General features: G+C 41.3%; 1 pseudogene; it reads left to right on the forward strand.

Moving 5' to 3' along the window:
* The window catches only part of LOC135319017 (trafficking protein particle complex subunit 9-like), a 62485-nt pseudogene extending 43349 nt beyond the window's left edge, over nucleotides 1-19136 (forward strand).
* The last annotated feature ends 2202 nt before the right edge of the window (nucleotides 19137-21338 follow it).

Raw genomic sequence — 21338 nt, forward strand, 5'->3', positions numbered from 1 at the left:
AGAGACTATTTCAGGGTGGCACCAACCATTTATTAATATTTCTAAACACCTTTGTTTTCTCTGTAAGAGTAAGTTACATGTTAAGTAATTCATATTTCAATATTATTTTATCTGAAAATGGCATAGCTATTTAATAAAATCCTATCATTTGACTTAATTTAGTACAACTCTAGAATTTAAAGATACCAAACATTTAGAGATTATCTTAAGCATACATTTTAAAAATATATTTTAAAAATTTACCCAAAGCTCTCATCTCATTTGCATTTAATTTACTTAAAATTTTACCACACCACATTACTGTTTTTTTTTCTTGACCAATCTGCAACAGATATAACAGGATCGTATTTGACTTTCATTAAACCTAGGTACAGTAAAGGTATTATACTTAATATTGATGACTTTAAAGATGTCTATATTAATTAGAACTTTCTTAAACTAAACAATATCAAATATTATCTTAATATTGAATATTTTCCAGTTCACGTGAAGCTGAAATTCAATTTGGTCAGTTTTTATTTTAAAAATACTTAATTTGTAAGCTCTTATTTTTTACGTCAATTAAGCAGAGCACTTTGACTTTGATTTTTTTTTTTTTAGCTGTAGAAGTATCTCACATCTATAATGTGTATGCAGTCTTATAAACAGAGAAAATCTAGAGATCTCATAGCTTCACTTTAAAACTTACTTATAAGATAGGTATAATAATAGTTGGAGTAAGCTGAATTTGCTTGCTCAAATCACTAAGGCTTACTGTTTATGAAACAGACATTTAAGATTTCTTGACAAAGTCTGAAGGATGCGTCAGAGTTCTGAGTTCTAATATGCCAAAAATTTCTTGGCCTTAAGTTTTATTTCGTTGAGCTAATTAGGCTCAGTCCTAGGTCACTGTTTGCTGTGTTTACATTTCTGATCTGCAAGACAAAGACACAAGCTTCCAGTTCCCCAGAGAACTGCTCTATCACCCAGACCCAATTTTCTCTCCTTAATTGGCATTTTTTTTATCAGTGAGAAGAGCTGTAAACAAAGAATTCCGTGTTTTAAAACTTTAAGGTTTACTTTATCATGTCTTCCAAAGCTTGCATAAGGCATTTAGTAAGGTCTCTTTTCCTTGAGCTATAAGTTAAACCCAGGGTAAACCTCTTAATATATTTTTTTATTAGCCACCGAATATTAATTTTTAGTTTTACGTTATACTGGGCGGCTCATGTAACTCTATTGGTTTCCTTTACTTTGTTCAATTAATATTTTCTGAGGGACAGATATGTGCCCAGCCTTATAATACCAAGAAGGGGAGGCGTTTTTCCATTGAAACGTATCTATCCCACAACATAAGCAAAAGTTTTATATAAAGACCATTTAAATATACCAACTTTACAAACTTTTATCTCAATTTGATTAAGTCTTATACCTCTAATTTTTATTTTTATTAGGTTTAATCAATAATTCTAATTTCTAGAAGGAGTGCCAGAAGTCTTTTTTTTTTGTGCATTGTATCTAATTTTATAGAAAATTCTCTAGATGCCCAAGTTTCAGCCAAAGAGCTTAGACCCTTCTCAGTTTTTAATTTGATTAATTGGTCTGTTGTCCCAATCATTGATCAAGTATTTCAGTCTATATATACATATATTTTAAACTGTGGTAAATAAAACGGACTTGTTTGAACTTTAATGTTGGGGGGCAGTAGGTGATCTCTTTGGCCCTTTTTTTTTTTTAACTTTAAGTAGTGTATTATCAAAACCTTATATCTAAATCCAAAAATGTCCATTTTATTTATCTCATTCAAAATAACCATATAAAAATATTTATCCACTTGGGATAAGCTCCTTATCTTTTTTTTTTTCGACATTTTTACAATCCTTTTTCCAGTTATTCAATCTAATTAACATTAATTATTCTAAGTTTTTATTAACATCTCTAGAACCATTTATTGGAAAGGAAAAACACAAATGTAGCTTTTCAAACCAGTTTTTTTTTTTTAACTAATTTCTTAGGTTAAACATTAGATATAATTTTCTACCTTTAAACTTGATTTTAATAGGTACGAATAAAACAGCTGTTTATAATGAGATCTCTTTCAACTTTCACCAATTTAAAAGTTTTCCCAAATTAAAGGATCCATCATATGGCCATCAATTTATATATATATAGTGATTTTAAACCAATAAGATGAAGAGCCTCTTCCACATGAGAGTGGGGGTGTTGCCTAAATAAAATTCAAAGGTTTATTCCCCAAAAGCTAAAGGCCTTTGTGGTCCAGGCTGATGCAACAAAGTTTAAGATGGCAAAATAACTGAAAATTGGTACAATCAAAGAATTGCTTAGAATCCCAACTTATTTGCATGGCCACAATATGTACACAATACTTGAACCTTTTGTATGGCAGAGTCCAAGGTTTCCTTAAAAAAAAAAAAGTAAACATATATATATACATACATACACACACTTAAAAGAAACAGAGAAAGATAAAACGTTTACATTTCAGGGAAACAGGAAGAGAAATCCAAGTTCCCCCTAACGGGGATTTTGTTTTTATAAGTTCAGAATTCGAAAAAATGTTTTTATCAGGCCTGGTTAGTTACTTTCAGAGTGAGATTTTTTTTTCTAATTCCTAATTAATGTTGTAAGTTTTGTACGTACATAAACCTGGCTGGGGTAATAGTTGGAGGCAGGCAATCTGTCATTTCTTTTTCTTTTCTTTTTTTTTTTAAATTTTTTTGAAAGTTCTATTCCCCATTGTAAAGTCGGGTTCTCAGAATAAATTTGCTAGTAAGATTTCCCGCAGGGACAACTCTATGGCATGAAATCTTTGCCTCTACCACTCCTGCAAGTTTCTCTGTCACCCGAGAAAGCTGTTACCAGCCAGGAGGAGGGTCCCATTTGTGGAGTTGAAAGGTTCCTCATAAGAGTTTTACTTTTATCCTGAAAAATTCAATGGAGGTAACCAAATTGAGGAAAACATTAGACCAGCCTCTTACCTAACCACTCAGTCCTGAACCCAGTGTCTTTCAACTTGGACCCACTCGGGTAGTCTCCACTGGGTGAGTATTTTCCTGATATGTTTCCACCAGCCCACTTCAGACGTCTCCTCAAGGTGGGTATTTCTCGTTATCTTTCAACCAGGTCCCACCCAGTATGTCTCCACTGGGTGGGTAATTCCCCCCAGTCTCCTTCAACTGGAGGGCCAGGTACCTGGAAACACCACCAAATAAAACTCAGGATTATCAACCAATATGTGAGATCCGAGAACCAGGAGAGACTCACCCAAATTCATCTGGACTCCCCGAGGAGGCAGACGGGCACAAAGGGCCACTGCTGGTACCAAGGCTCCAGTTCCTCGGAGAGTTCAGGTGGAGAAAGTCTGCTCTGGGTCCCTTCATGGTTTCCAAAACTGTTGACTGAAATACATGTGCAGCCTAAAAGTTAAGAGTTATGTTTTATTTGGCGGGACAACTCGAGCGGGGATGACAGCCTCTCAGATCTCTCTGAGGGACTGCTCCCAAGAGGTTGAGGAGGAGCTAGGATATATAGGAGCTTTACAACAAAGACAAGGTTGTTGGAACAATAAAAGATTGCTTGTTACCTAAAGAAAGCCAGGTATCTCAAGTTCAAGTATTTAGTGCTTTTCCATGTATGGGAGGAAGCAAACATTTTGGACTCACTGAATTCATTCTTTAGACAAGCACCTAGCTATCTAGGGCCAGTATCCTGTCCTTTCTTATTCTGAGTCTGCTCAGAGGGCACCATTGTGAGTTGCTGCAGAGGCTGGGCTGCAGGCCTGTCCTCGCTGGGGGGTGGTGGCAGCCGCTAATGACTTGGTTTCAGCATTCTTTGTTTACTGACATGGTTGCAGTATTTTCATTCCCATTGTAGTATTTTCGTTCACGGACTGATTATGGATAATCTGCAACCTTGGAAAGCAACCGAGATGGAATTACTGCAGGTACCTCCTACTTTAATAAGCTGTGTGCAAACATAATCATGGAGGAAGCATAAAAAAGGATTTGGTGGTGTAGGGAAGGGTTTCTGCACATTACAGGAGAACGCAAAGCAGAATTCCTTAAGTCCACCTTTCTTTACTGTAGTGATTTCTGAGAACAGTCTATGGTAATTAACCAACATTGACAAACGGTGGCACACATTGCATTTAAGAGCTGGCCAGCTGCAAACTTAGGTATTGGACAGGTGGAATTCATAGGCAAGTGGTCAGGTGGAAGGGAGAGAGATGGAGCCAAGGCCTGGGCCCAGGTTCCGGTTTAAATCGCCATTTCCTCACCATAGGGCCTTGGAGTAGAATGTAACCTCCCTTAACCTGTTGATGAATCTGTGAAATGGGCATGATAATATTCGTTTCTTCCTGGGATTGTTGTAAGTTCTAAAGAGTATTGTAGCACACATGAAGCACTTAACACACTGGCACTTAGCAGTGTTCACTGTGTGCGGCCGCCCCACTTGGCGTGTGTCAGAGCCGTAAAGGCAGCATTTGCCTGTTGAGGGCGCACTTGTATCCCCTTGGCTAGGTTGTGAATTTGGTGATTTCCTTTAATCCTTGTAACTCTGTGTGCCATGGGCAGTTATTTTCATGGACAGATGAGGAATCTCAGGGTAAAGAAGACTGTGTAATTTGCCGAAAGTCAGACCATAATTTTGGGTGCAGGGGCTTCGGTTCAGCATGGGCCCCTGGGCCTTCTGCCGTCTCCGTTCAGCACCAGAGCCAGATGTGTGGTCGGCTGTTTCCCAGCCCAGAATATCCGGCAGGCCGCAAGACACACCTGGCCCTGCGCTGCTTGAGCAAAAACTCCGGAGGAGAGGCAGGTACTAAAGGGATAAACATAAAAACAGACGACTGCAAACTGTGATCAGCTCTGAGAAGGAAAGGAACACATCTCGCCGTGCAGAGCTGGGAGCTTTCCCGTCGGGGCTGCTCTGGGGGCGTTCATCTCAGCTAAACAAGCTCTGCTGCTGCACCAAGGCAGGAAGGCAGGGCGCGTGTGACCAGGTAGACTGGGCCTCGTTGGTCATACTCATTCCCCATTAAGCTGCAGCTGTCACGGGCACTTACCTAGTAAACAGTTGTCGGCCATAATCATCACGCACATTGCTTGGTAGTTTTATTGGCCCCACCTTTGAGATGAGGTCATTGAAGCTGGGGTGTTTGCTGCATGCCGGTGATTACCTTGGAAATACCCCCACTGGTCTTTCAACCTAGACTGGTGTGGCTGTCATATCCCAGCCCTGTGAATGGCATCCTGTTGCTTCTCCTGAGTGGCCCAAATGACTGACATTGATATTCTTAATTCATAGGAAATGGTATGTGACAATAGGAGAAAAAGGTATTAAGAAATTGTTTGGAAAACTAGAAAAAATTCCAATTCTTCCCCAGCTAGGGGAGCGTACCCTGTGTCACTCACCCCACTCACTGTTTGGCACCTCCTCCCTGCCGACTTCGCCTTCAGAAGCCTCTCTGAGCCTTTGAAGAACATTTTGCCTCATGACACTGTTGACTAGGACCTGCGACCTCTCTGTACCTGGTTAACCCTCTCTTCAAAGCCATTTAAATTTTTTGCAGGCTCCGCTGCTCAGATGTAAGAATAGCCTCTTTAATATTCTTGATGCAGCTCCTTAATGAAGATCTTGCGAAGGAAACCTAGTCAAAACCTGGGAGGTATGCACACAGTGACTGCAACCTCAGCACATTGTGAAGTTCAGAATCAGATTTGTGGGTGACTCAGGAAAGGCTTTTTTAAGGTAACAAGGGGAAAGTGAACGGATGCAGGCTGTGTGAGACTGAAGCATCTCGGTTCCAGCTGGCAAGGCACCTGCGTTCAGGATGGTGTGTGTGGAGAGCAGAGTTCTCACAAAGAAAGAAGTGGTGAGATGGGAGGGAGGACAGTTAGGTACTTTACTGGGGAGGGAAATAGTGGGCTGTACATTTCCTGGTTGAACAAGAGGATTGTGACATGATGTGCTTGTATTTTGGAGAGAAGGGTTTTGTGGGGACAGGCCTAGGGAGAACGCTGTCTGGCTGGGGAGTCAGCACAACAGGGAACCTCAGAGAACCGGGCAGACCCCAAGGCCCCTGCTGGGGAAGAGGCTGCTCGCCAATTCGAGCCCGGGTGCTGCTTCTGTCCTTTATCTGGGGCCTCAGAGCTCCCTTCACAACCCAGTCCTGTTGATACAAGAAAAAAAATGTGAGGCATGAGAAGGGCTGTGTCCCAGGCTTTTGTTGAACCCCTGGGATGTGCCCCACCAGATTTTGTTCCTCGTCTTCGTGCAGTAAAGAATTCAAGAGCAAGCAACTGTTGAGTAAAGGTAGATTTACTCAGAGAGATACATTGAAAGGCAAGAGAAACGTCACGAGGTGTGGGGGTTTGATGCTCAGATTAAAAGTAGGTACACACTCCACAGACAGAGTGTGGGACTTCTCCGAAGAGGGAGAGAGAGTGGTGACGGCGAGGCGGCCCTGTGTTGCTTGTTTTCTTGGGCTTGGTGGTTTCATATGCTAATAAGTAGAAGGACCGGCCTAAGGGGAAGGGGCTGGGATTCCCAGGGAGTTGGCCATTTCCCACCTTGTGACATTTTGTGGCTAGCCTTGGGACTGCCATGGTGCCTGGGGGCGTGTTATTCACCATGTTACTATTACAATGGGTGTATAATTAAGCTCAAGATCTGCTAGAAGTTAAATCTCTTCATCCTGAGCCTCAAGGCGTATTGGGGGTTGAATCCTTCACCATTTTGTTGTTAACTGCTGTGGCCTTCCTTGAATGGCTGTGCTCTGCCTGATTCCATCCTGTCTCACTGTGATGACACAGAGAGAGCAAAGGCTGGGCCCTGCCTGTTCTCCTGCATTTAACAGGGGGAGCAGTGGGGTGGGCTGAGGATGACTCTGAGTGGTGAGAAGGATGTTTCAGATTTTCCCACGTGGGACATGGGGACCTGCCAGCAGCCATCGCAGATTTATCTCACGGGCATTATCGCTTGTGTTGTTACGGAAACAACAGGCCAGCCAAGAAACAAGCACTGAGATTTATTACGCAGGCGGGCTCAGAGGGGCTTCTGCTCCGAAGCTCTGAGCACCTCCAAGACCTGCACATGAGGTTTCATAGGGTTAATTACAAGCAAGGGGCTATTAGCCAATAAGGCTCAAACAACAAAAAGCGAGGTATCAGTACACTGAAGCTTATCAATTTGGAACAGATCACGTTACTGATAATTGTTAACCTTGGATTTACGAGTTAGCCTATTAGCCCAGTAAACTGACACTAAACTTCAGATTAACGAGTTAGCCCAGCAAAACTTAGATCAGTAAACCGACACTTATCACACTTAGATGTGTGACTTAGCTTGTTAGCCCAGCTGGGATTTTCCTTCACAGTGTCACTCACATTTTCTACTTTTCTTTTTTTTTTTTTTAAGTATTTAATCCAAATTTAATATCAGGTTTGTTTTGGAAAGAAATTTCTCTTTTTCTTTTCTTTGGGGCTCATTTGGGGGGATAGGTAATAAGGTGTATTTATCTGTTAGTGGAGGCCGTGGGGCTCGAACCCAGGTCCCTGTGCACGCTAAGAACACGCTTTACCACCCGCCCCATCATCTTTTTCTTTTTGCTTTAGCTGCCAAGAATCTTACATCTGAATTTCTAGTCGGCCTTTAACACTTGCCCTGACTTCATGGAATCCATTTTTATGACTTTACCTCCCCCTGGTTTCATTTAAGTATTGAATCTCTATTTTCTCTTCACTGTCAGTTTTGCCTTTTTGTTGTTATGGTTGTTAAGCTGTGTTTAAAAAAATTGTTTAATTTCTCTTTTAGCAGGAGGCTGAAAGTAAATAAATATGTAAACAAACAGCACACTTAAATGCTTTTATACATTCTAAGCTGTTTAGTAGTTACTTAAAAACTGAATTGAATATTAAAATGATAACATTTTTAAATTATTTTTTAATTTTTTACAAAGATATAGCTGATTTAAAATATGATATAAGTTTCAGGTGTACAATAGATGCTCCATTTATAGTTACTGTAAAACATTGGCTGTATTCCCTGTGTTGTAAGATACATCCCTCTAGCGTGATTACATTACATGTTGCAGTTTGTATTAGAAAGTTGGGTAACGCAGAGTCTGGGACGTGGCTGTGTCTGACTCAGGTTCACGGTCACCCTGAGTGTCAGAGCCCAGGCCCTCACTCCTGTCTGCAGGGCAGCGAGTGGATGCAGCCCTCATCAGCGCTGGCACCACCCTCTGAGTGGCAGTGACAGCAGTGATTGTGTGTGGATGTGCAAAGTGTTGTTCCAGGAGCTTTACATGCATTTCTGCATTTAATAATTAAAGCCCTCCTGTGAGGAAGCCTTTTATGTTTTTAATGAATAATACATTTTATTTTGATATTGATAGAATTAAAACCTCCGGAAAATTTAGAGGAGTAGTACAGTAAACGCTTAGATACAGTTCACCTAAAAGGGCACTGTTTGCCCTTTGTGTCTGGCTTATTTTAGCATAAACTTTCAAGTTTCATCCATATTTTAGCCTGAATCAGTACTTTATTCTTTTGGTTTGATAATATCCTTTTTCTTTTTTTTCGTTATTCGTCTATTTAAAAATATTTTCATTGAAGTCTAGCCAGTTTATAATGTTGTGTCAGTTTCTTGTGTACAGCACAACACTTCAGTTAAATAGGAACATACCTGTATTTATTATCATATTCTTTTTAAACATAAGTTACTATAAGATATTAAATATATTCTCCTGTGCTATACAGTATAAACTCGCTGTTTATTCTATACAGAGTCGGTATCTGCAAATCTTGAACTCCCAATATATTCCTTCCCACACCCTCTCCCCTCTGGTAACCATAGTTTGGTTTCGATGTCTCTGTGTCTGTTTCTGTTCTGTAGATAAGTTTATCTTTCTGTTTCTTTTCTTTTTTTTTTTTTTTTAGATACCACATGTGAGCAATCTCATATGGTATTTTTCTTTCTCTTTCTGGCTTACTTCACTTAGAATGACATTCTCCAGGTCCATTCATGTTGCTGCCAATGGCATTATTTTATTATTATTTTATGGCTGAATAGTAGTCTATTGGAGAAATATACTACAACCTCTTTATCCAGTCATCTGTCAGTGGACATTTATGTTGTTTCCATGTCTTGCTATTGTAAATAGTGCTGCTGTGAACATTGGGGTGAAAGTGTCTTATTGAACTACAGATCCTTCTGGATATATGCCCAGGAGTGGGATTGCTGGGTCATATAGGAGGTCAATTTTTTGTCTTTTGAGGAACCTCTATACAGTTTTCCACAATGGCTCCACCAAACTGCATTCCCACCGCAGTGTAGGAGGTTTCCCAATTCTCCGCAGCCTCTCCAGCATTTACTGTCTGTGAACTTCTGAATGATGGCTATTCTGAATGGTGAGAGGTGAGACTTGATTGCAGTTTTGATTTTCATTTTTCTGATAATGATATTGAGCATTTTTTCATGTGCCTATTGGCCATTTGTATCTCTTCATTGGAGAAATGTTTCTTTAGGACTTCTGCCCATTTTTGAATTGAATTGTTTGTTTTCTTTCTTATTAAGTGTAAAAGCTGTTTACATATTCTGGGAATTAAGCCCTTGTCAGTTTCATTTATTGGAACTATTTTCTCCCATTTCATAGATTGTCTTTTTGTTCTGCTTTTTGTTTCCTTTTCTGTGCAAAAGCTTGTAAGTTTAATTAGATCCCACTTGTGTATTTTTGCTTGTATTTCTATTGCTTGAGTAGACTGCTCTAGGAAAACATTGTTGAAATGTATGACAAATGTTTTGCCTATGTTTTCTTCTAAGAGGTTTATAGTGTCTTGTCTACATGTTTAAGTCTTTAAGCCATTTTGAATTCATTTTTGTGTATGCTGTGAGGGAGTAGTCTAACTTCATTGATTTACATGCAGCTGTCCAGTTTTCCCTATACCATTTGCTGAAGAGGCTGTCTTTACTCCATTGTATGTTCTCACCTCCTTTGTCAAAGATTCAATGACCAAAAGTTTGTGGGCCTATTCTTGGTAATTTTGTTTATCCGTTCATTGATGGATGGATATTGTTTGTAACTTTGGCTACTCTGAATGATACTGCTATGAATATTGATGTGCAAGTTTTTGTGAGAATATGTTTTCATTCTGTTGGCTGTACAGTTGGCCCGCCATATCTGTAGTTTCCACTTCATGGATCCAGATGGCTGATTGTAAAGGCACTCGAACATCCTTGGATTATGGTATCCAGGGTGGGGCTTTCCTGAAACGAACCCCCCGAGTATACTGAGGGATGACTTTATATGTAGGAGTGGAATTGCTGAGCCATATAACTCTAACCTTTTGAGGAAACACCAGGCTTTTCCAAAGAAGCTGCACCATTGCCCCTTTCCAACGGCTGCGTATTGAGGGTTCCCATTTCTCTGCCTCCTGACCGACACTTGTTATTTTCCATGATTTGATTATAACCATCCTAGTGAGTTTAAAATGAGATCTCATTTTGTTGTTGATTTCGGTAGTGATGCTGAGCATCTTTTCATATGCTTATTGGCCAATTGTGTATCTATTTACATCCTTGTCATATTTAAAAATTGGGTCGATTTTCTTTGTATTGGTCAGTTGTAAGCATTTGTTTTGTATCCTGGATACTAGTCTCTTATTAGATATATGTTTGCAAAATTTTTCTCCTATTCTGCAGATTGTTGTTTCACTTTAATTTTTTTAAACATTAAAGCTATTTCTTTATAGGGGAGGTAATTAGATTTATTCATTTTATTTTTCTTGCTAAGCATGCACTCTATCACTTGAGCTACCCCCTTCCCCTTTCATTTCACTTTCTTGATGATGCCCTTTGTAACAAATGGTTTTAATTTTGATGAAGTCCAGTTTATCTTTTTTTTTCCACTTGTGCTCTTGATATTGTATCTAGGAAGCCATAGCCTATCCTAGGACCACAAAGATTTATACTGTCTTCTTTTAGAAAGTTTATACATTTAGTTTTTACATTTCTGTCTGTGATCCATTTTGAATTAATATTTTATTTGTTATATAAAATACGGGGGTCCAGATTCCAGATTCATTCTTTTGCCTTCAGATACCCAGGTGTCTCTGCACCATTTGTTGAATAGACTATTCTTTCAATGGAGTGTTGTTGGCACATTTCTGGAAAAATGACTGTAAATGTAAGTTTCCCCCCTGGATTTTTTATTGTGTCTCATAGATTTATGCATCCAAATTTATGCCAGTAACATAATGACTTGAATACTATAGATTTGTAATAACCTTTGAGTGAGTCCTCCAACTTTGCTCTTCTTTTTCAAGATTGTTTTGGCTGACCTGGGTCCCTTGCAATTCCATATGAATTTTGAGATCAGTTTTTTAATTTTTGCAAACAAGTCAGATGGAATTTTGATAGGGATTCCATTACATTTTTAGATCACTTTGGGGAGTCTTAACATTTTTAACAATATTGTCTACCATTCCATGAACATGGGATGCCTTCCATATATGTAGATCTTTAAAAAATTTTTTGGTGATACTTCAAAATATCCAATGTACAAATCTTGTAAAATTTTGTTAAATGTATCACTCATTTTATTTTTAATGCTGTTGTAATTGGAAAGGCTGAGCTTCCTAAGGGTGGGACTATATAACAATTTATTTATTTCTAGGATTCCTACACAGCAAATACCCTAGATTTATATTTGCTACATAAATCTATCCACAATTCTTCCCACCCCTGTGTCATAAGAAACCAAAACCCAGGTTAAGCTACCTGAACACCTATGTGGAAGTGAGAAGTGAGACCCTTGGGTGGGGCTTTGTGCAGATTAGACTGAGAGCTTATTCAGTATGGCTTCATCTTAATTTCTTTCAAAGAATCCTTTCAGTGTATACAGTCAGATACATTAAGAACATGCCCTTTTGATGTGTGGAGGAGCTAAGACTATGATTTTCAAATAATTTCTAGTGACAGTGTTGTACTTGAAACCTAATTTGCATCAATCTTTGAAGATTTATATTTCAGGAGCTTTGACTATATAATACCTGTCTTTATTCAATAACTACAACTAAATGCTCAAACAACATGTAATAGTTTGAGCAAACTGCCCCTGCCCCGTAGTGCTCAGTGGCTGCAGCTGTAATTAGAGTCAAGGCTTACCTATCCCAGTACGCTTGGGCTGATCTGCTCAAATTAGTCCAACAGTTTGTCGGTAGTCTTTTGGACAAAGACATAAAGCATTGATTTAAGGTTGCTGGAATGGAATCTATTTTTTTAGTATTAAGTAAGCACATATTGAGTGATTACTGTGTTTTGGGAATTGTCCCTCAGCCTCAGATGAATATTATTTTGCTTAAAACCTCTCATATTTCCTTGTTATTTGCAATTTACAGATAAGGAGACTGAGGATTAGGTCTTCTCTCTTTTGGGGTTAGCTCATTATCAATGATGGGAAGTTGTAAGGAAAAAGATATTGATTCATCCAGAGAAAATATTTTTCTGAGAGTCAGCATTGAAGAGGGTGACCACTGAAGAGGGTGATCATTGTTTGAGTGAGACGAGCCCCGGGTTGTACGGAGTCAGCTTCCCTGTCCTGGACATGTCACGTGTAGAGCTGCGTGGTGGGTGAGGCGGCGAGGCCGCGCAGGGAATGCGGATGCCGGGCCGTTGGGCTGTGTTCAGGCCCGGTGGGGCTTTCTCCTAAGGGCAGTGGACCGTCATTGACAGATTTTAAGTAGGGGAGTGGGGTGCTCTCGTAGATCACTTTTGTTTGTAGAATGCTTAGAAACATTTAGAAGGCTCGGCAGGAGGTGATGTGATAAGTCAGAGTAGGGTGGCTGCAAGGTGTAGCAGTGTTCAATTTTCAAGTGATTTTCAGTCCCAGGTTTGTGGCTCAGTAGCCGTGTCACTTTGGATGACGCACTCAAGGAAGTGAAATAATTTATCTTATCAATTGAAGCAGTGATATACAGACTTCCCAGGACTGCTCTGGAGGTCCAGTGAGATAACGTGTGCACAGTGTGCAGCATGGTCCCCAGCACACAGCCAGTGCTGAGGGAGTGCCATTGAGTACCTGGTAGGTCAGGTGTGGGTGGTGGGACTCGGTGACTGAGGAAATCGGGACCCTGAACGAGGGGTCCAGTCACATCTGTGAGTTATGGGCCTGAGCTGGGAGAGGCAGGGAGACCTTGCCCCCCAACAATGGGTCCTGGGCAGGACGGCTATGGGAGGAGCACCGTTAAGTCAGCTCTTTGCTGGTGGAGTTGGAGGTGCCATTGAAACATCTAAGTGCAATGTCACAATCACAGAGGAGGTCTGGGCCCAGGCTGTGCATTTTCCTATAATCTCAATCCCTGAGGACGCCGAGGTATTGATCACTGAACGTGAAGGCATACTTTACAGGACAAGTGAATAGTCATCAAAGCTCACTTCTCTTTATTCATCACTCACTTTGCTAATTGGGTACTTACAGAGCTCACTTCACCGTCCTCACCTGGGCTCAGGCTCCACAGAAAAGAGCTGGTGAGCCTCCCTCTTTTCCAGAAGAAAACACATTTAGCTGGTAGCCTTCTGTACCTCGCCAGACTTAGAATTTTAGTTTGTTGATTTAATTCTATTTTCTGATGTCCGTCTCCTGACAGGAGACACGTTTTACCTCATGGTCAGGTTTCAATTAGCTGTTACTGAGAATTGCTGATCTGATCCTTAGTGTATGTTTTCTATTAACTTTGTAGAGTACTTATCATTTTTCTGCCTTTGCCCTTTAATTTTGTTTCCTCTTCAATGTTCTATCCTATTTGTGGCTTTATTTTATTTTTTAATTAAAAAATGTTAGCAGTTAAGAAAACAAAAGCAAAGAAAAAATGCACATGATATCTAAATTTAGAAAATATCTAGTGTGTTTTCTGTCTCGGCAATGGAGGGCTCTAGAAACTCGTGAAAACCTTCATTACATAAGTTCCTTAAAATGTTGATTAAGAAATAAAACTTTCCTTCCTCATCTTTCAAGCTGCACAGCTAATTGTCAAGAAAGTGAGGGGAAATTCTCAGAAGCCAAGACAAACCAGAAAGCAGGGATTCTGGGAGATACGTGAGCCTTAGAAGCCCTGGGGTGCCGGTTGGCTCCTGAACTGAGTTTCAGTTGCCCTGGCAGGAGGGCAGGAGGTGAGCCCGAGGCCTCTCACACTGGGAGTTGGATGGCTGTTCTTATGTAAGGCCAAGCACATCCTGAGAATCCTGCTTTATAAAAGGGTGAATTAGAAAGAAAAATAAAAAAGCATTCCTCAAGGCAAGGAAGTAAGAAAAGTCAATTTTTTTGGAAGCGGGGAAAAATAACATATCCAAAGTAAGGATTTAGTTTAAATCTGTACTGGCATGAGAGTGACAACAAACTCCTGGCAGAAAATCACAGCTCCTCCCGGAAAGAGAAGTTGTGTTTTGAATGAATCAGTGGGCAGCCATTCCAATAAAGGCCTCCAGAGTCTTCTGGATCAAGATACTGGACCCAAACTACTCCCTTCCATGGTCTCATTTAAATAACAGGAAAGGTTTTAAAGAAAAGAAGCCATAATCATAGTTCTATTTATTGGCATTACTATATGCTAGGAATTCAGAGGTGACTATGGAGTTGTCTCCTCTTTTATGGACCTTACTTTCTATTTGACATAGTTGGGGAACCTGGTGGAGGGTGGTGTTAGTCTGTTGCAATTAGCCAGGGGAGGAGATTAAGAAAGCAGTGAAGGTTGGGTGACATTTTTAGCTGAGGACAGTCCTGTTCAGTTGGCTTGTAATTGCAGGCTCGTTGAGTTGTCACTGGAGGGAATTGATCTTATGGAATTTGGACTTAACTCAGGCCTCTTCAGAATGGACAAGTGAACCTGGAGAAAGACAGTCAAATCTGTACAGACATTAAAGTCCACGTGAACGTGCTGTCTCCCTGAGCCAAAGATAGGACAAGTAGGCAGCACTTCTTGAGGACAGAGGAGTGGCTTTTAAGGTTCTCCAAGAATGAATCCCAGGGAACCGAGATGGCCAGTTGTCAAACTGTGACTTTGCTCTTTGGACGGTGTACCCACAGAGGTTATTGGCCGTTTATAGGTTTCCATTTCTCTTTAATACATGTCAGGTGATGAGGAAGTGGGCATAAACGTTTGACACCTTGTCGAGGTGACTGGGTACCTGCCTAGAAGCGAGGGCACAGCTGCGGCTGCGCCATACATCTTGCCGCCCATCCCGCTCCCCGGCTCCGTGATCACTGCAGAGTGGTTCCTTGTTGACGTGTCCGTCTCCTCTGTGACATCGTAACTAAACAAAAGACTGGAGCGTATTAGCTTGGCTTTGTTCTTTTCCATCCTCCCCTTCAAATGATTATGACTGATAGTTGACCGAGTTACATTTGCAGATGATTTACACGTAGGGCTTTCAGTACAAACCTTGTAATCTCCGCTGTGTGATCTAGAGAAGAAAGTTACATTCTTTCCAAATTGTTTTGATGCACTTATGTGGGAAAATGATGTACGTTTGAATATGTATTTCCTCTCTGAATCTTCATGGCTGGAGATGAATATTTGTAGACATGGAATGAGTTTTCTGTATTTGAACTGTATGGTACCCTAAATTCTCCCCATCTTTTTAAAGTCATCACTGGAGTGCTACCTCCAGAGTGCCCCAAAGCATCCACCACTGCCTGTTCTTCAGACACTGTGAGTTTCCAAGTTGGAGAAGGCTGCTGGCTGTTGAGGCATTCTCTGGCACATATCTGGCTGGCTGATGTGGGCTTAGCACCCAAGACTTGGCAGACAGTAACTAACCACGGTCACGTCCATTTCTGGAACACTCATGGAGGATTTTACACCTATGCTAGTGGCATACGTTATTTCATTTAGTTTTCCCAACAATCATAATTAGATTTTATCCCCTGTATTAAAAAGGAAACTGTCAAAGCGAGTGACGTGCAGACTTTGGACTGGAACACGGGACTTTCTGATCCCTGTCTCTGTTCCCTCCCCGGCCTATCCTTCCAAATGGCCAGGAGACTCTTCCTCAGTCTTGAGTTTCCCGCTGATGTTACCACTCTCTTTGTTTCTGGAGAGGAAAACAAGTCTAAACTTACTTTCCAGTTGTAAATGGAATGGAGAGTTAGCGTTGGAAGCCGGGAGAGTCTGTCCTGCGATGAAGCGGTCACCGAGCCACTTCCATTGTGACGTCACGTCACTGTCTGGGCCCCTTGCACAGCCTGTGCACAGGTGATAAGCCAGATGTGCCGAGCAGTCCTCCCGGACAGGGCAGTGGGTTGGAAATGAGTTTGGGGATTTGGTTTCATTACATAGGTTCCTGAGGGCCTTGGCCTTGCACTTCGAGTGGGAGCATTCCCTGTCCACAGACTCGTGCTCTGGGCCAGTGCAGACCTGACGTGGCCTCAGCCTGAGGCTCAGGGCCCGTGGTGATGAGGAGCATTTTAGTCCAGGGTCTGCCAGAGTCTCTGACACTTCTCGGCTGTGGGGCTTTGTCCAGGATGATAATAATTCCTCCCCGAGTTTCAGGTTTCCTTGCCTGTGAGCCGGGGTAGTAATAGTTTCTGAGATGATTGTAATGATTCAGTAACGGGCGCAGCGTGTGCTGGCAGGTAGCTGGTGTTTAAGGAGCAGAAGTCGCAGTCACTCTGTCAGCCTCTCACTGTGTGCTCTGTGCTTTGAGAGGTTGTGTGTTCGGTGAAAGTCCCGCCCAAACCCTCGGGTCTAGATGAAACGGTGTTCCCTTTATTTTCCCTTCCTTTTCCTCTTTCCCTTCTCTGTGTCCAATGTTTAGGTAGCAGATTCTTCTATTTCAGGGAATACGGGCCTTTCTAGTAAAAGGAGAGGCGGAACGCGGAGAGGTGGGGCCCGGAGGGGGTCTGGAGAGTCTGCACAGCGCTGCTTCCCTGCGTTTCTGCATCCGGTCCCATCAGGGCACTAAGTCAGCCTTCCTCTTCCTTCCTGTGTCATCGGGTCTCTGTTTTAAGGGAAAACTTTTTTCGTGTCTTTTTTCACTTACCTGTTTTGTTCAGATGCTTGTTGCTTTTCTCCCTGTGCCTCAGCGTTCCGAGGAGAGAATTCAGCAGTGCAGCATCCTCTCCGAGCTCTATGAGTTGATCGGCTTCCACTGCAATTCCGCCTTCTTCAAGTTGGTGGCCCCCGTGCAGCGCACGGCCCCCGGCATCCCGGAGCCTGGCAGGAAGGCCTGCTACCGACTCCTTCTGCAGACGCTTCCTGGCTACAGTCTGTCGCTGTTTCTGCAGGACTTCAGCAAAGGTGTTGGAACTAAAACATTGCTTCAGTCCGATTAACCATGCCTGGTTTGGGCCCTGCTGTCCTGTCTCATCAGGGTGAATACTGGTTCGTGTAGTAAAGGGCTCAGCAGACTTTTTCTGTCAAGGGCTTGGGAGTAAATATTTCAGTGTCTGCAAACCTCCTGATCTCTGGTGCAGCTGCTCAGCTCTGCTTTTCAAACGCCAGAGCAGCCGGACAGTCCACACACCCACAGAGCTTTATTCACCGCGGTGGCTGGGGCTGGATTGGGTGTATGAACTGCAGTTTGTCCCCACAGCCTCCTCACATTTGACGCCTGCACCAGAGCGTACATTTGCGACAATGGGTGAACCTGCACTGACACGTCATCATCACCCAGAGCCCATGCTTGACACTAGGATTTACACTTGGTGGTGTCCAAACTCTGTGGGTTTGGACAGATGTGCAATGACACGTATCCACCGTCACAGCATCATACAGAGTAGTCTGTCTTAGTGACCCTAAAAATGCTCCGTGCTGCACCTCATTCATTTCTCCTTCCCCTCTAGCCTCTGACAGCCACTGATCTTTTAGTCTCTGTGGTTTTGCCTTTCCCAGAACACCATACAGTTGGAATCAGACAGTTGCAGAACCTTCCCAGATTGGATTCTTTCCCTTAGTAATATGTGTTTAAGGTTCCTCCATGTCTTTCCATGCCTTGATAACTCATTTCATTTTAGCACCAAATAATAGTCCATTTTCTGGCTGGACCACAGTTTATCCATTCACCTACTGAAGAACAGCTTAGTTGCTTCTGAGTTCTGGTGATTATGAGTAAAGCTGCTATTAATATCTGTATGCAGATTTGTGTGTGGACACAAGTTTCCATTTCGTCGAGTAAACACCAAGGAGCACAGTTGCCCGATCATATGGTAGGAGTACGTCTAGTTTTGTAAGAAATTGCCAGACCACCTTCCAAAGTATCTGGGCCATTTTCCATTCCCACCAACAATACATGAGAATTCCTGTCACTCCACATCCTCACCAGCATTCGGTGCTGTCAGTGTTCTGCGTTTTGGCAGTTCTGACAGGTATGCAGTGGTACCTCGCTGTTTCAGTATGCATCCCCTTGATGACAGATGCTGTGGAGCATGTTTCCATAGACTTCTTTGGCATCTAGATTTCTTCTTTAATGAGGTGTGTGTTCAGGCATTTTGTTCATTTTTTAATCAGGTTATTCATCCTTCTTGTTGAGTTTAAAGAAATCTTGGTATATTCTGGATATCAGCCCTTTATCAGTGTGTCCCTGCCCTTCACCTGCAGCACCCGAGTTGTCCTTTGGGTCTCAGTGGAGTGTCAGCACTTCAAACAGGTTCCCTGTCTTCCTTCAGCCTAAATACTGTCCTTGTATTTTTCACTTTCATTGACTCATTTTGTTCTTTTTGAATAGCATTTCCCATAATTTGTAAGTATATTAAAAAAGAAGGGCAATGATTGAACACCGCCTCCCCCACCAGGCTGTGTGCCCTGTGAGAGCAGAGGCCCTGTCCCCACTCACCGTTTCCCATGACAGCACATGGCACATGTCCATGTAAAAGTGTGTAACGTGGGGCCAAACCTGATGAGCAGCTATGATGACAAGTGTTGGCTACCATTTATTGAGTAGACTTTGTTTCTGATCTTAATTATTAAATCACATGAATGAAACTTGTTTGTTTTGAAAAATAAAACAACAAAGCACACCTCCATGTGATTGGTACTTTCTACTTAGCCTTCTGACCCAGGAGGGGACTTTCACCATCATGTTGTGGAGGATGTTGTGGAGGTAAAGTAAGAGAGTGAGATCAAATAAAGTAAAAATGATAACTATCGGCTGGTTTTATTTTCATTAAGCCATAAAAGTAACTTTAAACTCTATCTCAGATGTTGTTCTGTTGTTTTAAACATTTCTCATAGAATTAAATGGAAGCCCACTAAACCCTGAAAGGGAAATTGTGTGCTCAGTTCCTGAAAAGTGTTTATGTCTATTTCTTGAAATGCACATTTTCCCTGCTGGTTACAGAAAGTCGAGGCGGAAACACAGCCGTGCGCTGTGTGTGTCTGCCGGCTTCACGGGCTGCTCACTGTCATTTTCATTTTCTTGTGTTGCAGCTTATGAAGGTTTTCCATGAGATATATTGCTCAGCCTTTTCCTGAATGAAGGATTGAATTTTCCACAGGAAATATTATGAAAGAGAGTGACAAGGCACATCGGTTTTCCAAAAAGGCATAGTTGATGTAATAAACTCTCACTATGGTGAACTTTTTTAATACAAGCCAGTTGAAAATTTTATCACTAGGTCATATGCCACAAATCTGTCTTAAGAATAAAAAGATTCAAATTTTATAGAAGAAGCAGTTTGAATCAAGTAGAAATTATGATTTGTACACTATTTGTTGTTAGATCTTATACTCAGTCTTATCATAATTGCCTGTGGTAGGAACTGGATCATTATTTATTTATTTAAAAAAGAAAATCCACTAGGTGCTATTTGCCCCATTCTTGATGTGGCAGGGCTGAGGTTAGTTAAGTTGGGCCATTCAGGATTCTTAGCTAGGTTTCCTGGACATTGATTTCAGCCTCTTTATCTTTTTTACAATCTATTCTTTTGTGTCGGACTTTGGTCTTTGACAACGTGGAAATACTGCACGGATCTGCCTTTCCCTTTTTTCCTGTCTTTGTGGGGAAAGATTTCTGTAAGACAGACAACTAGGACATTAAGGATTTTGTGTGGGGTAAGTTTGGTCAGTTCTAAGGATTTCAATTAATACGTAATAATACTTGCCATTCAGCTAATGACAGTAAAATTATAAACTAACTTAAGTATACATCAGTAAGTATAGTACAATAAGCCCATCACCCAGATTAAGGAATGCACAAACTTTTCCATATTTCCTTTATTCAGACCTTTGTTCTTTAATTTGTCCATTGTTGAACTATTTGACAGCAAATCCAAGAAGACATGTCATTTTACCCTATGTACTCAAGTAGGCATGTCTGAAAAATGAGGGCCTTTTCTTTGATCAGGTTTTTCCATTTGACCCATGTGCTCGTTATGTACCAGCTGTATCAGGCATCTCACTAGGCGTTAGGGACCCTTGGGGCAATGAGACAGTCCTGGCTCCCAAGGAAGTTAAGGGTTGATGGAAGAAACCAACACAGGAGCTTGGGTGCCTCACTTAAGGTCCCTACTGGATGACACCATTTGGACAAACTTTGTGCACAATACAGTAGGATTCACAGAAGGGACTGGTCAGACTTGTAGGGCCGGCCGTGAGAGAGGCAGTCAGCAGGGCTACAAGAGGAGGAATCATTTGATCAGAATCTGAAATCCTTTCTGCCAACCTTTCTACCAAGCCCCCAGGGCCCTTCACACACAACCCTGTGCTGTAACTGTTTTTGATTCCAGTTACCACATCTCCTTCAGGAAGGATTTTAAGGTGGAAAATATTTAAAATCCATAATTGTTGACAGAAGAGACATAGAACAAGGAACATGTAAACAACACAAATGTCCATCAGCACATGACTGGATAAAGACGAGGTGATACACATCTACAATGGAATACTACTCAGCCATAAAAGATGCCATTTGCAGCAACATGGATGGACCTGAAGACTGTCATTCTAAGTGAAGTGGGGTGGAAAGAGAAAGAAAAATGCCATAAGGCTTCATTTATGGGGAATCTAAAATTAATAGCAATAATAATAAGACCACAAATGAACTAAATATTATTTTGATTTCTTGAATATATGCAAGCACATCTGACTGTCCTTTTTGGTTGGATTACCATATTCTGTTTATTCTTTTGTAGATGTCCTTATTCCTCTGGTAACTGTAATTTTAAAAATCTAAAGCTCTAATCTGTTCTTAGAAAGAATAATTAGTACATATATGTAAACTAAAAAATGCAGTATGCTCTATACATGTATTTACATGCAATGTGTATGTGGAGTTGAACTGTAAAAATTCTACCTAATAATACTGAAAAAGGAAAAAAATAAAAAATTTATTTTAAAAAATCACCC

The sequence above is a fragment of the Camelus dromedarius genome, chromosome 23 (assembly GCF_036321535.1).
Source record: "Camelus dromedarius isolate mCamDro1 chromosome 23, mCamDro1.pat, whole genome shotgun sequence".
Lineage (NCBI taxonomy): Eukaryota > Metazoa > Chordata > Mammalia > Artiodactyla > Camelidae > Camelus > Camelus dromedarius.